Consider the following 13,573-nt stretch of genomic DNA (forward strand, 5'->3'; position numbering starts at 1 on the left):
CCCTAAGCCAGATTAAATTATGTATCCACCGCTTCCCTACGCATCAAAGAACCCGTCGTCTAATATCCAAAATACATCCCGGCCCTCAAGTTGTACAGGTAGTACTAAAAATGCTATTTATAGGCCGCCATGACCTTGAAGGTCAAAAAATAGTTACCAGAACTGTTTCTGGAGTCATAAGAAGCTACATAAAAAAATTAACATCGAACGATTCTAAATATGATGTATCGATATTTAATCCCGTTTTAATCCATATTGATAATTTTTAGTAGTATCATTAACAATATGTATTAATATTGCATCGCAATACCTTATAGTATCGATATTTTTTGACAGCCCTAGTGAACATAGGGTTTTTAGCACTACTTCTAAATTTTTTGGGTGGCTCTTCACGACTAGGAGTACCCTTAAGCCATGCTGAAGTCATACACCATGCTAATTATATGCAGTAAGTGAGATATTCAATTATGTATGTACTTTTTGACTTTGAAAACGTTATAAAAAAGATTTTTTACATACATGACGGAGAAAAAAATTGTGTAAAATACGCCGAACCTCAGCACTTCTGCTGCATTTATAGGATAAATCATTTTAGAAGATCGTCAAATAAGAGCATTGGAAAGGTGATTATTCATCTAAATTAGTTATATTTTACAAATTACTCTATTTTGACTTATTTGACAATTTTTTTAGTCAAGATTTTTTTTCTTCATTTAGAATTTCCCTACGGAGCCTTTTAAACTTAATCAATATGATTCAAGCTTTGTTTTTCTTAGAATTGTATCTCAAGGAATATTTTTGGACTATTTTCCCCATTTCTTCGAAGAAATAAGCCCCACAATTTCATAACCAGTCTAACGCACAAAATATATTTTTAGACGTTTCGAGAATCACTCAGGTCAACGTAATGCCATACAAATAAGTCAGATAAAAACCCCAGTTCCTACGCATTTATTTCCACCACTTGTTGTTGTTGTTAGGTGCGTCAAATTATGCGGCTTTCCTGGGTTGTATATATAATGAGAGTACCATGAAAGGTATAAATAAACAGTTTTAAATCCTTGAGCACTATAGTTTGTATGCCCATTAATTATTCAAAGCTTTAACAATCAAGATGGAAGATCTCATCATCAGCTCTGACAATGTTGTTGATCAACTATTTGATACGGGATTGACGGCAGAGGAAGAGTTTCGACTGGCTTGATGTCCATGTAGTAAATATGTTTATATGAATATCATTCTCTACTTCATTTTGTAAGGTATATAAATATTATCATTCATAATCATTTTATGTGAACTAATAACGTTTTAATATAAGTTGTGTACAAGTTGCGATTTCTGTACATTTTGTACGTCATTAAATACTTTATATATATGTTATCATTTTATTGAGATTGAACGAGTAATATAGCTGTGGATATTTCAACATGTGCCACGGAGCACGTCGTATCAATTAGAAATTGTTATTAAAATAGTAATAAAACTACTTTAATATAAGGTCCTTCCAATAAACATAAAAACAACGCATTATCCTCATCAAAAACATTTAAATCCTTCATTTAAACTTATAAATCTTATTTTTTGGTTGCAACTTGTACAAAACATATACAATGTTTATTGTCTCAATGAGTCATCAAAAAATATATCAACTGCTAATCTGTTGTTCCAATCATTTATGACCAAAGAGTCTTATTTCCTATTTGATACTCTGCCAAAGTGCTAACCACTTCTAAAGGTGAGATTTTACATCTAACGGACGTGTACAGCAAATGTAAGCAATATGTTTAAGAATTAATAGAGTTTTGTCTTCAAATCTCAATCAATTATCTTTGTTCAAAATAAAGAGGTTTTGGAAATTAAAAGTAATTTAATGGAAATTTTTAAAGTACTTTTTGTGACATTAAAAATCACAAACTCTCTATATTTTGATAATGAGAATGGTGGAGTTTTGAAGATTTTAGTATGCAAATTCTTTAGAAAATACGTTGGTAATGTGTACACCCCTGATAGATGTGGAAACTCAATTTAACTTAGTTAATATCCATTATAAATACATGCTATTGTTGGAACGTCTTGGTAAATGTTTCTTCTCTCCATTTCTATATAAATACAAAATGTGGAATTAAGCATAACATTTCTAGACGATATTTTTTGTATTTCTATATTTCATTTATGTCTAATGATAATTAACTTTCGTACAACGTCGTAACATTATTGTTCTGTATATTATAGTTGCCAAGGATAGTCTAGACATAGTCAAAGTCTTGGTATTCCTAATTCTGAAGTAGAAAATGGATTATGGTTTTGCAAAAACCAGAGATGTGATATGAATTCAGCTTGCTGGTTATTTATTAATCTAATTTATATATTTTTAAATCTGAAATACAAAATGCAAAATTAAATTTTATATAATATTTATGTCTGTTGTTTTGAGGAATTTTTAGTTATAGAATATCTAGGCGTTGAATCACAACTTCATATTCATAAAGCAAAGTTAATCTGTGTGCATGTATGTCTGAATTTATAAGAGTGGAATTTCGGTATGGAAATCCTAGACCGGCTTGAGACCGTTATAATTTTAGTCGGACAGAATTAGTTCTGTCTGAAAAAAAAATTGGTCTTGATCGGCCCCAAGCAGAAAATCGTTCTAGAGTAGTTCAAAAGGAACATTTTGGACAAGTTTTGTCCTAATTTTTTATTTTTTAAATTCAGCATCCTTTGTAATTGGGTATTGCCACCCTGAATCCGCAGGTAATTATAAAATTTTGTTATTATTTTACCTACTTATCTCTTAAAGCCCCGAAAAATTGTTACTCTTTTTTTTTAAAGCCTAATAGGCATACCTTTATGTATAATTCTGAGAAAAAACAAACATTTGAACTTAATATAATACAATACCTACGTATTTTGGACAAGGTTGAACAAAATAATTGGAAAAACAAGACAAAACGACACAAAAAATCCCAGCTTTTTTTCATTTTTTTAACACAAATATTTAAAAGTCCGAATTAAAAACCATTGTTGGAGAAATTTGTCAAAACGTCGAGTTCTTTATCTTAACTGCAAGAATATATTATCTCGTGTACTTTGCTGATTTTGGCCTCCACCTTAAAAATCCTAGAATGCTTCGTATCTGTGGCCACTACCCAATCAGTTTTTCAGGTCGTAATTTGTAGATTGTCTATTATTTTTAGTTCACTCATTCGTATCAAAGGACTTATCTTATCTTTCTCGCTACAGAATGTGCAATTTATCATCCTGATTATTAGATTTGAATAAATTGATGAGTTAGCGATTCTGTAACAGAACCATTTTTGCTTAGATGAAGTAAAAGGGTTTTTAAAAGTGTTTTTGTATCACTGTCAGACCTCAGGAGACCTAATCTTTCCAAGCGTTTGTTTACTAGATGTTTCTCTGTGGGTTCTCCCCCACCTAGTAGTTCCGTTCTTATTTGTCTTTTAATTTACTCCATAGCTATGAAAACAAGAGTTGGTGGTCCAAAACGCATAGTATCTTTATGCTTGAGGACAAGTGAAGTTGTCCTTATGTGGGTTAAAAAGTTTGACAGGCCAATTTCTCGTTCATTTTAAAGGCTGAGTTCTCCAGTGGTGGTAATATTCAGGAGGGAATAGTATTAATTCCTTCTATCCAGTCTTGTGTTGTAGTTCACTTGTTCTTCGTGCCTTGGGGTATTGCTAACTACTAAAAAGGTTTTTGACCACCCTTAATACATTCTTTTCCAGTACCAGCTAAGCTTATTTGTCACTTGTTAAAGGTCTAAAGGCCCTTCAAATATATTTTCCTTGAAAGGTCTTCCTATGATTTCATTAATATCTACAATTGTACTGATTCTTTTGAGCCAGCCAATGTTTAAGGTTGTAAAAAAAAAAACAAAAAAAAGGGTGACAAGTCCTAATTCCCACTTTGAGGTTGAAACAATTACCATCGATTCGGAAATATACTTCCTTAGTCCTTCCCATAGACACTGCTCTCTCTTAAAAGTTGGTACCCTTGACTATCCCCCAAATTTTAACCCAAATCTCCTCAATTTAAAAATTATATCTCTTATTACTAAAATATGCGTATACTATTGAATAATAAACCGGTCCTAAAATTTTATAACGGTCCCATCCTGTTCTAAATCAGACGCAAAAGACGTTCCATGGAACAATCTTGTATAAATAATTAGTTTTTTTGAGAAAAAATAGAAAAATGACAGATATGGAGATTGAAAACGTAGATAAGATATTGCTTTTAAAAACCTTACAAATATCTTTCTATCTAAACGTCAAAGAGATGTGAAAATTGTCAAAATCCTTATGATGAAATGAAAAAAAAACAAAAAACTATAGGCTAATGTTATTTTTCAAGATTTTCAATAATTATACCATTTAAAAATTATATTTTTTTAAATCTTGAGAGAACTATTAGCTGAAATGATTTTTGCTGGAGGAAAATTTACCGAATGTACATTTTGCCGAAGAATAATATAGCGAAAGGACATTTGGCTGTAAGACCATTTGGGACAATATGGCCAATAAATGATATGTAATATATTGTATATGCGATTGTATATTTTAATTCAATTTAAAATGATATTATGATAAATACATATTGTTCATATACTATATATGTCACATCATCATTTGACATGAGGGATTATTCATTTTGGAAAACACTTATTGATTGCGAGTAAGGATAATATCAGGGAAGAGCAGTGATCTTCCCATAAAGATGATTCCTTTTGCCCGATAATATGTTTGTTGGTCAATCAATTCCATTCGAATCGCTGTTGTATTTCTTTATTATTTAATTTATTTAAAGTACAAGAGCGGGAAAGGATTCGAACTACGTTCGAACATCACAATATGGTGTTGAGTATATATAGTAATTATTAATGAATATAATTAAGTAAAAAAATCTGCAAAATAACACTTATTAGTTTACCTTTATGTCATACATACATAACATTGAAACAATTTATATTTATCAAACTATAACTTTAAAGGGAATTTAAATATACAATGGTATATATCAGAATATTAAAATTGATATTTGGTCAAATGTCTCAAATGGTCCTGGGGCGAAATGTATATTCAGAAAATTTTTCTTTGTTGAAAGGTCCTTCGGTTAAATTTTTTTGGGTCAATTGTCCTGGAACCGTAGAGGACGTTTGAAAATACAAGACTTTTTTTTAAAACCAATAACAGGACGATGCCAATTTTAAGTCCCATATTAAGGACCGATACAACCTTCATATCTACATACATAGCATAAAAGGCTAACAATTTGTCAATAGTGGAGACATATTTTCAAGATTTCAAACTTTATTCTTGGAGTACATATACATATATTGAACCCTCATTAAATTTAATTTGTAAGTCCAATCCATCAAAATCTAATTGAATGCTCTTCTGTGTACAATATACGTACATTAGGAAATAAACCTGTGATTGAATGAAAAATCCAATGATAAGATGGAGAAACTTAAATGTTAAGGCCATTCCATGTTTATTTTTTAATTCTTTGTGGATTATATCCTCCTAAATGAAATGTTGCAGATTTGTCTTTGGATGATGAAAAATCAGTTAATAATCTGATGACCGAATGTGTTCACATCTAATGACATCAAAATTTATAGTCAAATTCTCATAAATCAATTCAGACTCTGAATAAAGTCTTTGAAATACAAAAGTCATTGTATGAAATATATTTATAAATTAATGTTCACGATTTGATAATAAATTCCAAGTCTGTTAGAGTTAGGAGACAATGCCAGAGACACTCCGAAACATATACATAATTGATTAACAGCTTGGTATTTACTTTGGTATTCCGGAAAAATGTAAGGAAAGGATTTGAACGATTATTATAATCCTACAAGTAGCAGTTTCTATGAAGTCATTGCTTTTAATTATTTCGTGTGTGTGTTAGTGTGTGAGTAAAGGAGACGGGGGAAGAGTAAGCGAAAATGGCATTTCCACCACTTCCATGATTGATATATTCTGTTGGTATGTAATTACTTTTCAATTTATATAAAAAGGTTCGAGGATCTTAAATCAACATTCAGTTACTCACAACCATTCCTACAATGAAGGTAAATAGCATTTATAAGAATCATACCAAATCCTGGATTTGTATATATCGTTTATCCTTCGAAAAATCAGTGATCGGAAAGTGCCTTTTAAGAGTTTAGTGACTACAATTGACCAATTGAACATAATAATGATTATAAAATCAACTGTTCTTTTATTTATATACATAAAGGGTTCTTTTTGTCATTGACATTTTCAATCAGACAAAGGCGTCTATTATCCCTAATCATTGTTATTGTACAAATAATTAATTACTTATGTGATTTTTCAGGTACAAATCTCTTTCGTTTTTCTCCTTTGTTTGATCATTGCTGCTGTTACTGCAGACTATGGCCATGACCATGGGCACGATCATGGGCACGGCGGCCATCATAAAGGGCACACTTCTTATAAATATGGATACAAAGTGTCTGGAGGAGGGAAATATGGTAAATTTCACATTGGACGGCACGAGTCTAAGAAGGGTTATAACACCAAAGGAAACTACTATGTTGAGACTGACTATGGAAACAAACAACATTTCTCATATGACCACAATCATTAATTTTTGTTTTATTTCTTCTCTTTTTAATACATAATAATGTTACATTTTTTATTTAAAAAAATATATCTATAAATAGGTTAATCTATATTTATAAATATCTTTCATAATGGAGTAATACCTCTTCAGCTGATATTACGTATTATATTATAAAGTTCATAATGAAGCTTTTAACCCTAAAATCCACTATTATTTGTGGTTACATAAAATAACATAATCTATTTCACAAGGTATAAGTATGTAGAGATGGGATTTGGGTATGTGCACAAGGAGAAGCAGGAGTGAGAAATATGGTATTACTGAATTAAGACCCTTGTAAATATCAGCTGCCTTTTATATGATTTTGTAGGGGAGAAATGGAATTACTGCTATGAAGACGAGAACCTTCTACATTGAAAATAGTATTAGTGCAGCGAAAATATTGTAATTATTTTTAAAAACATATATATTTTGTCTACTATACATTTTTAAATCAATTTACAACAAGGATAGGCAAGAATTCTTCTTTAAGGCAAAATAATATTTAATTCAAACAGGTATTAGCGGCCAGGCAAGATAAATTGAAAAGTCTATAACTTAGTACAGGTTACCTCTTAAATCAAGTTTTCATATTTGGAACATTTCTAAATTTAAAAAAATGGATATGACAGCTTAGTGCGCTGGCATGCTTAATATACTAGGTATGTGCCTATATGAAATGAGACTTTTGGTTATTGGTCCCTAGGTGTCACATGTTAGACATTATAAACCAGTCCAAAAATGTAAATGCTCATTTCGACATGTGTTAACAATATTTAATTCATTGTGTGTATAGTTTCATTCAAGAACGCACTTTTTTCGCTCGTAAAAATGCCTAATTTTGTGCCTACAAACTACGATGTGCAGACATCATTTATTTTCTGTTACCCATTGAAGAAAAACGCTTCTCAAACCCATCACATGCTTGTGGAAGCTTACGGTGGACATGTTCTAAGCAGAGCACAGTGTTTCAAGTGGTTGGAAAAATTCCAAAGCTGTGGTTTGGACGTGAGAAATGAAGAGCACAGCCGGCCACCAAAAAAGTGTGACCAGTATGGTGTCATATACTATGACCTCCTACAACCCGGTCAAATCGTTAATGGAGATCGCTACAATAACAATTGGCCGATTTGAACAATGCTATAGGCCAAAAATGCCTAAAATATGAAGCCATGCAACACAAGGTAATTTTCCTTGATGACAACGCACCACTGTATCGCTCTATAGCCACCCACCAACTTGCTGAATCATACAACTGGGAACCTTTTGCTCATGTGGCTTACTCACCAGACCTAGTGCCTTCCGATTATCACTTGTTTACATCAATGGGGTACGTAATTAATGATTTACGCTTCTATTCTCACGCTGAAGCCAAAAAATGGATCGATGGCTGGTTTGCAGACAAAGGCGAACAATTTTTTTTGAGAAGGGGTCCATAAATTGCCTGAAAGATGGGGAAAATAAGTGGCTAGGGAAGGCGCATACATTGAAAATTGAATTCAAATTGAATTGGGCTAATAGGTAGGGCTTTAAATACAACTACTGAAAAAGTTATTGGCATCATAGACACTCTCCGTTTTCTATGGCTCTATATTTATGACATGTCTCCACTTGTTGGATCTTGATTACTACAGTTTCAGAACCACTGAACCCTACAGCAGAGATTAATAATTTTATCTTTGGGAGAATTTTGTCCATGTAGAGGTTCGTCATGGGGGAGAGGGAGGAAAAAGATTTGTCCGTATATTTAAGGACGGGATGTGTGTAAATATGAAAATAAGTTTGGAAATTAAAAAAAGGAAAAACATTTGTTGACGTGCTCTTTCTTCTTCTTTGTTCATTATTTAATAGTTCGTCGTGCTGTTAACTTCTCCCCCTGAAGAAAACATTCCTGCCTATCTTTGGTGTAAATCCTTTTAAAATGAATAATAAACACAAATATATAAATATAATTACAATAGTTTCCGTGCACGAATGCTACTTTAATCCTTTATGACCCAAATTATGTTATCATTGGACTTTTAAATTTTTCTCGCGTATATGAAGTATATTCTGTATAACTAACCCATATTTAGCAAAAAAATAAATTAATACAAAGTTGTAATTAATTGATATGTCCCAAATTTGGTACATCAGGCACACATATGCATAATTATATGGTTAAATATGTCACATTAGGCATACAAATGCAATTACTGTCAAAATATGTATTTTTAGGCGATAATAATTAAAATAATGATTACATGAGATCCATATTGATATAAAATATATTTTGCTCTGATATATTATATATAGCACAAAAAAAAATTAAGAAAATCGTTCAAAAACATAATACTCTTCATTTTGTTTGAAATTCCAAGAAACAGTTTGAGTTCTTATTGAAGCATAAGCTTACTTTTCATATTTTTTTCTTCACATAACACTGCTTTTTCCAGTACAATTGGCATTCTTGCACCGTTGTCTTTGATAGACAATAACTGGTAGGTGGTTTATCTGATCGAAATGGACAGAGTTCTCTTCTACTCTCTGTATACGTTTAGATATCGACAACTGAGTTGAAGGACGTCCTCTTTTTGAAGATCCAAAACTTTTTCCAGACTTCATCAAATCCATGACTTATTAGAATTTTGAATGAAGATAGAGCAAGAATATTCTTCTCTGTCAGTCCACATGCTTGAGCTTCTCTTCTATATATCAACCAGGAGTTCAAAACTACCACATCAATCATATGGAAAATGAGTCTGTAATAGTACTTTGGTGACCTGATATTTATGCTATAGAGAGCGAGAAGATGATCTACTGGATCAACACAAACCCATAGATGAATTATGCTGTCTTATTATATCAGGACGTAGTACATCTATTTTCATCTTTTTTATTATCAAAGCGCTGAACTAACTTGATAGGATTAGCTTTTGCAAAGGTTGAAACAACATTTACAACTTTGTTGTCATTCTACTTTACAGATGTTACATCGCATTCATTGATACTTAGCTTCAGTTCCACACAGGTTCCTCTAGGTTTTTTCTGAAGATCTTTATCCGTCTGCTTTTTTTAGACAATCCTGTTAACCTTGGTCCTCTGATAGTCCCACAACACCATATACCTCGATATGCTAGATGATCTAGTAAGGGCAAAGAAGTGAACGAGTTGTCAAAATAGAGCAAGGGATTATTGTCATATGTAATTGTCTTCGCCAGGTGAAGAACCACACTTTCAAATCTGGCACTTCGGGATCATTGACAAGAGATATCTCCCCAGTGTACATCATACCTTTGTCATCAGCCAGAACAAAAAATTTTGAAACCCCATTTTTTTGGTTTATTAGGAAGATATTGTTTCATTACCGACTTGGTTTTATATGGAACCATTTGTTTGTCAATACATAAATTTTGAGTTTTCGGATTTTCTTTAAATTTTGATAGTAAATGAAGGTACTATCAATCTCACTTTGAATAATTTATCGTTTTTTCTATTTGGAATTGTTTCTAAAAGTGAATTGTCAGCAAGATGTGTATTCATTTTGAAAGCTTCAAATCTATTGCGGCTTATAACCTCAGATGTGACATCCGATTGTAACCCTATTTGAGGGTTCCAGTGCATCCTGATTGTTGGAAATTTGCTGATAGACAAATTAAGTACAAGTCCGATCCACTGTTCCAGTTCAGGTACCGTTAGATTTAGAGGTTTATCTGCTGTTTTTTTTTGATAGAATACAAATTTGAATGATTCACAATTTGGGTAAGGATGTTTTCATCAAAAAAGCTTTTAAAATACTGCAGAGAATCCTTCACTTCATCACTGTCATTGCACTTAGGAGCTTCAAAATCGGGTATAACAGTGTCTGAATGCTTGCCAACCTTAGTCCAGATATGTTTCGACTCTCTCCTTGCATTCCTATTAGGCCTGGAGTTGATGTTAGAGTCGTCAACTATTTGTGTGACATCTGCATCAACAGTGTCATTAATATTATCTATCATTTGAGGGTCTCCTTCATTCAATATTTAATTTTTGAAATATTTTGTTATTTATACAATGATTATTATTATTGAACATGTTTTTTTTTATTTTTTTTTTTTTTTGGACATAATGAAAATTCTCATTCAAATATAAAAATCAATTACGACAATTCACCAGAATCATCATTGTTATCATCAACAGTGTAAGTTGGGTCCATAACATCTTCAGCATTTTCTTCACCAGACATAGCATCACTGTTGTTGTCAATTTGAATAACACAGAAGCCAATAGTACGTTTGTTTCTTGTACCGTAAAACAGCCCAACTGGTATTTCTATAAAATCAAATTTAAAAAAATGACTTCAAATACACTAAAGGAATAAAATTGTGAAAATTAATTTAAGTAAGTAAAAACTAATTTATAAAACATAATAAAAAACAAACAACAACAAGCTAATTCATTTTTAACCTACATCAAATTTCGAACCAATCGATGAAGGAACTTTAAACTTACATCTGAACACGAAGGATAATATCTTATTAGATCTCCAGTGTAATTCCATGAAGTTAAAGCAATATTAAGAACCTTGTTAAAAAGGATGAATATCTTGTGGTACCCTCAATCATTATTGCTCTAAGACTTTCTATTTTGTTGGTATCTTTAATGGTTAATTTTTTTTTGCAATCAAGCTTTTGCACCTTGAAATAACATGTTCTATTACTTTATTTTTTGCATTTAGGCTTTTCGAAGGGAGTCCAAATAACAATAAAGGGGAAACAAACTTCTCTGTTATCATTGGAACATTCAGTGTGACAAACTCTCTTACAATTTTAAGAGCCGGATAACTCGCAAAAACGTGAACTGTCGAATTAAACATTTTACCACAATCCTTACAGGGAGTTTTAAAATAAATGCAACCTGATGAAATTTGAAATTGAGTCGTAAATTTTTTCCAATCCTTTATGTTCGAGATTGAGACCATAATTATTTTTGTCCATTTACAAGGTAACTCGATTAAGTTCCGAAAATACTCACAAATTCTTGTGGTTTCTGCTTCTGTTTGAGAGGAATAACTTATTAACAGGTACCATGATATTGGTGGTAAATAATTTAATGCTGCTCTTTTAAGTAGGAAGATCAATTTTCCGTAACTGAACACCGAACAATCGCGAAAATCGTGAACTGTTATGATTTTTCTCTATAAAGTCTCAAATTCTAGCATTGGCGGGTCTTCTTTATTTTTAAAGAAAAACTTTTTGTTACAATTCCGACGCACATTGCCAATTGTTGAGGAAGATGTGAAATTCGGAGTACCTTTTCAAATAATTCTCTGGCTAGCTGCCATGGATGGGGAATCCATCGTAATTATATTATTACTCCAATTCGTACCTAGCATCAACCAATTATATATCGGGGTAGAGGAAATGGACGAACGCCATTCTCTGTTAGATCAATAAATATTTTTTTATATATTTTTGGTATGATTCTCGACAGCAAGGACAACCCAACTCCTAGTTTTTTTTAGATCTTTTCAGATCAGGTATGTATCTACAGTGAAATAACTTCACCAACCAACAATTTTCTATGGCAATGGCATTTTCCGCCAACCAAGGGATACATGTTGCCTTATACAGTACCATTGGAACAATTTGAGTGTTGTGCACGTCAATCCTCTTTTGGATATTGAAATTCCTCCACCCAGCAAAAACCTCATTATATAGTTATGGAGATGTGACCAGTTTAAAATAGAAGCTCCTACACTACTTCGATCAATTCCTAGTATTTCAATTATTTCCTCGATTGAATAATTAGCAATCTTACAACCCCCACGGGAACCCATAAACTAATAGGAAGAATGGGTTTTTTATCCCTATTGATCTTCAATCCAGACTCTCTTCATATTTCAATATGTAATTCTATAAAATTTCAATCTGTTTTATTAATTGTTTTCTGAATTTGCTTCCAGCATTAAAGTAATATCGTCTGGATACATATCTATTACATACTTAGACGGACCATAATCAATTATAAAACCTTTGTACTTCCTTAGGATACCCTCACTCAGATCTTTCAACCCTGCAGCAAAAAGAAGTAGAGCTGAGGAACACCCTTGGCCACAACTCTTTTTTAAAACTATAGGCTCACTTTCTAAATCTCCCATAGATATAGTGGAAGTACCATTGTAAAGTAAAGCCTGTATTGGGTTGAAAAAATTTCGAAGGAGAAGTTTCTTAATCGTCCTTAGAATATGGGAATTAGAGATAGTATCAGAAGCCTTACTGAAATCCACTGCAATGATAGCACCAAAACTCGCCTTATTTTGCACAGTCATAAGTATTAGCTAAATAAAAGACACCTTTTTGGGTTGGAATAAATATCTTGTTCCAATCACCTGCACTCGATAGTTTCTTTAATAATGTTGTGTGATCAATTGATTTGGATATTCATGTGAGTATCCCCCTCTCATCCCTAGATTCTGTAAAGTAATAGTGATAACTTCTCGGGAGACAAAAAGGACAATTTAATGTACATGACAATGACATTGCCGTTCTTATATCTTGTAAGCATACAATGTCAGGTTTTTGACCAAGTTAACTTATCATAAGAACATGACGGGCGATTTTGTTATTGCCACCCCTTGTATTCAAGGAAATGATTTTGCTTATACCCATATTTATCTCCAAATTTATCGATGGTTGTCTAAAGTAACCATAGATCTTGGTTTGTTTATAAAGGTCATTTCAAAAGCTGAATTTATAAATTAAAATAAATCAAAGGTTAACTTTTCTGGATCTTATTGGGCGTTTGCTCTTTTAAAGGGAAATAACCCTGTACTAGACTTATTCCTTTTTCCTGCAGAAACAGAACGAGTCCGAAATTACAAAATTTGATTGGCATCCAAATGTGGTTTAGAGAGACTACCAGGGTTTCTTCTATATGTTCTTCTCCACCTTTTTTC

The 13,573-nt window shown here is 32.2% G+C and overlaps 2 long non-coding RNA genes across 2 annotated transcripts; both read left to right on the top strand.

The window, feature by feature from the left end:
• The first annotated feature begins 1,070 nt into the window (after window positions 1-1,070).
• LOC121115151 (uncharacterized) lies at window positions 1,071-2,402 on the top strand. The gene is made up of 2 exons (XR_005863420.2): window positions 1,071-1,259; window positions 2,233-2,402. It is a non-coding gene; the product is annotated as an uncharacterized lncRNA (long non-coding RNA).
• A 2,709-nt stretch (window positions 2,403-5,111) lies between these two features.
• LOC139904869 (uncharacterized) lies at window positions 5,112-6,720 on the top strand. The gene is made up of 2 exons (XR_011779119.1): window positions 5,112-6,097; window positions 6,367-6,720. It is a non-coding gene; the product is annotated as an uncharacterized lncRNA (long non-coding RNA).
• The last annotated feature ends 6,853 nt before the right edge of the window (window positions 6,721-13,573 follow it).

Source organism: Lepeophtheirus salmonis, chromosome 3 (assembly GCF_016086655.4).
Source record: "Lepeophtheirus salmonis chromosome 3, UVic_Lsal_1.4, whole genome shotgun sequence".
NCBI lineage: Eukaryota > Metazoa > Arthropoda > Copepoda > Siphonostomatoida > Caligidae > Lepeophtheirus > Lepeophtheirus salmonis.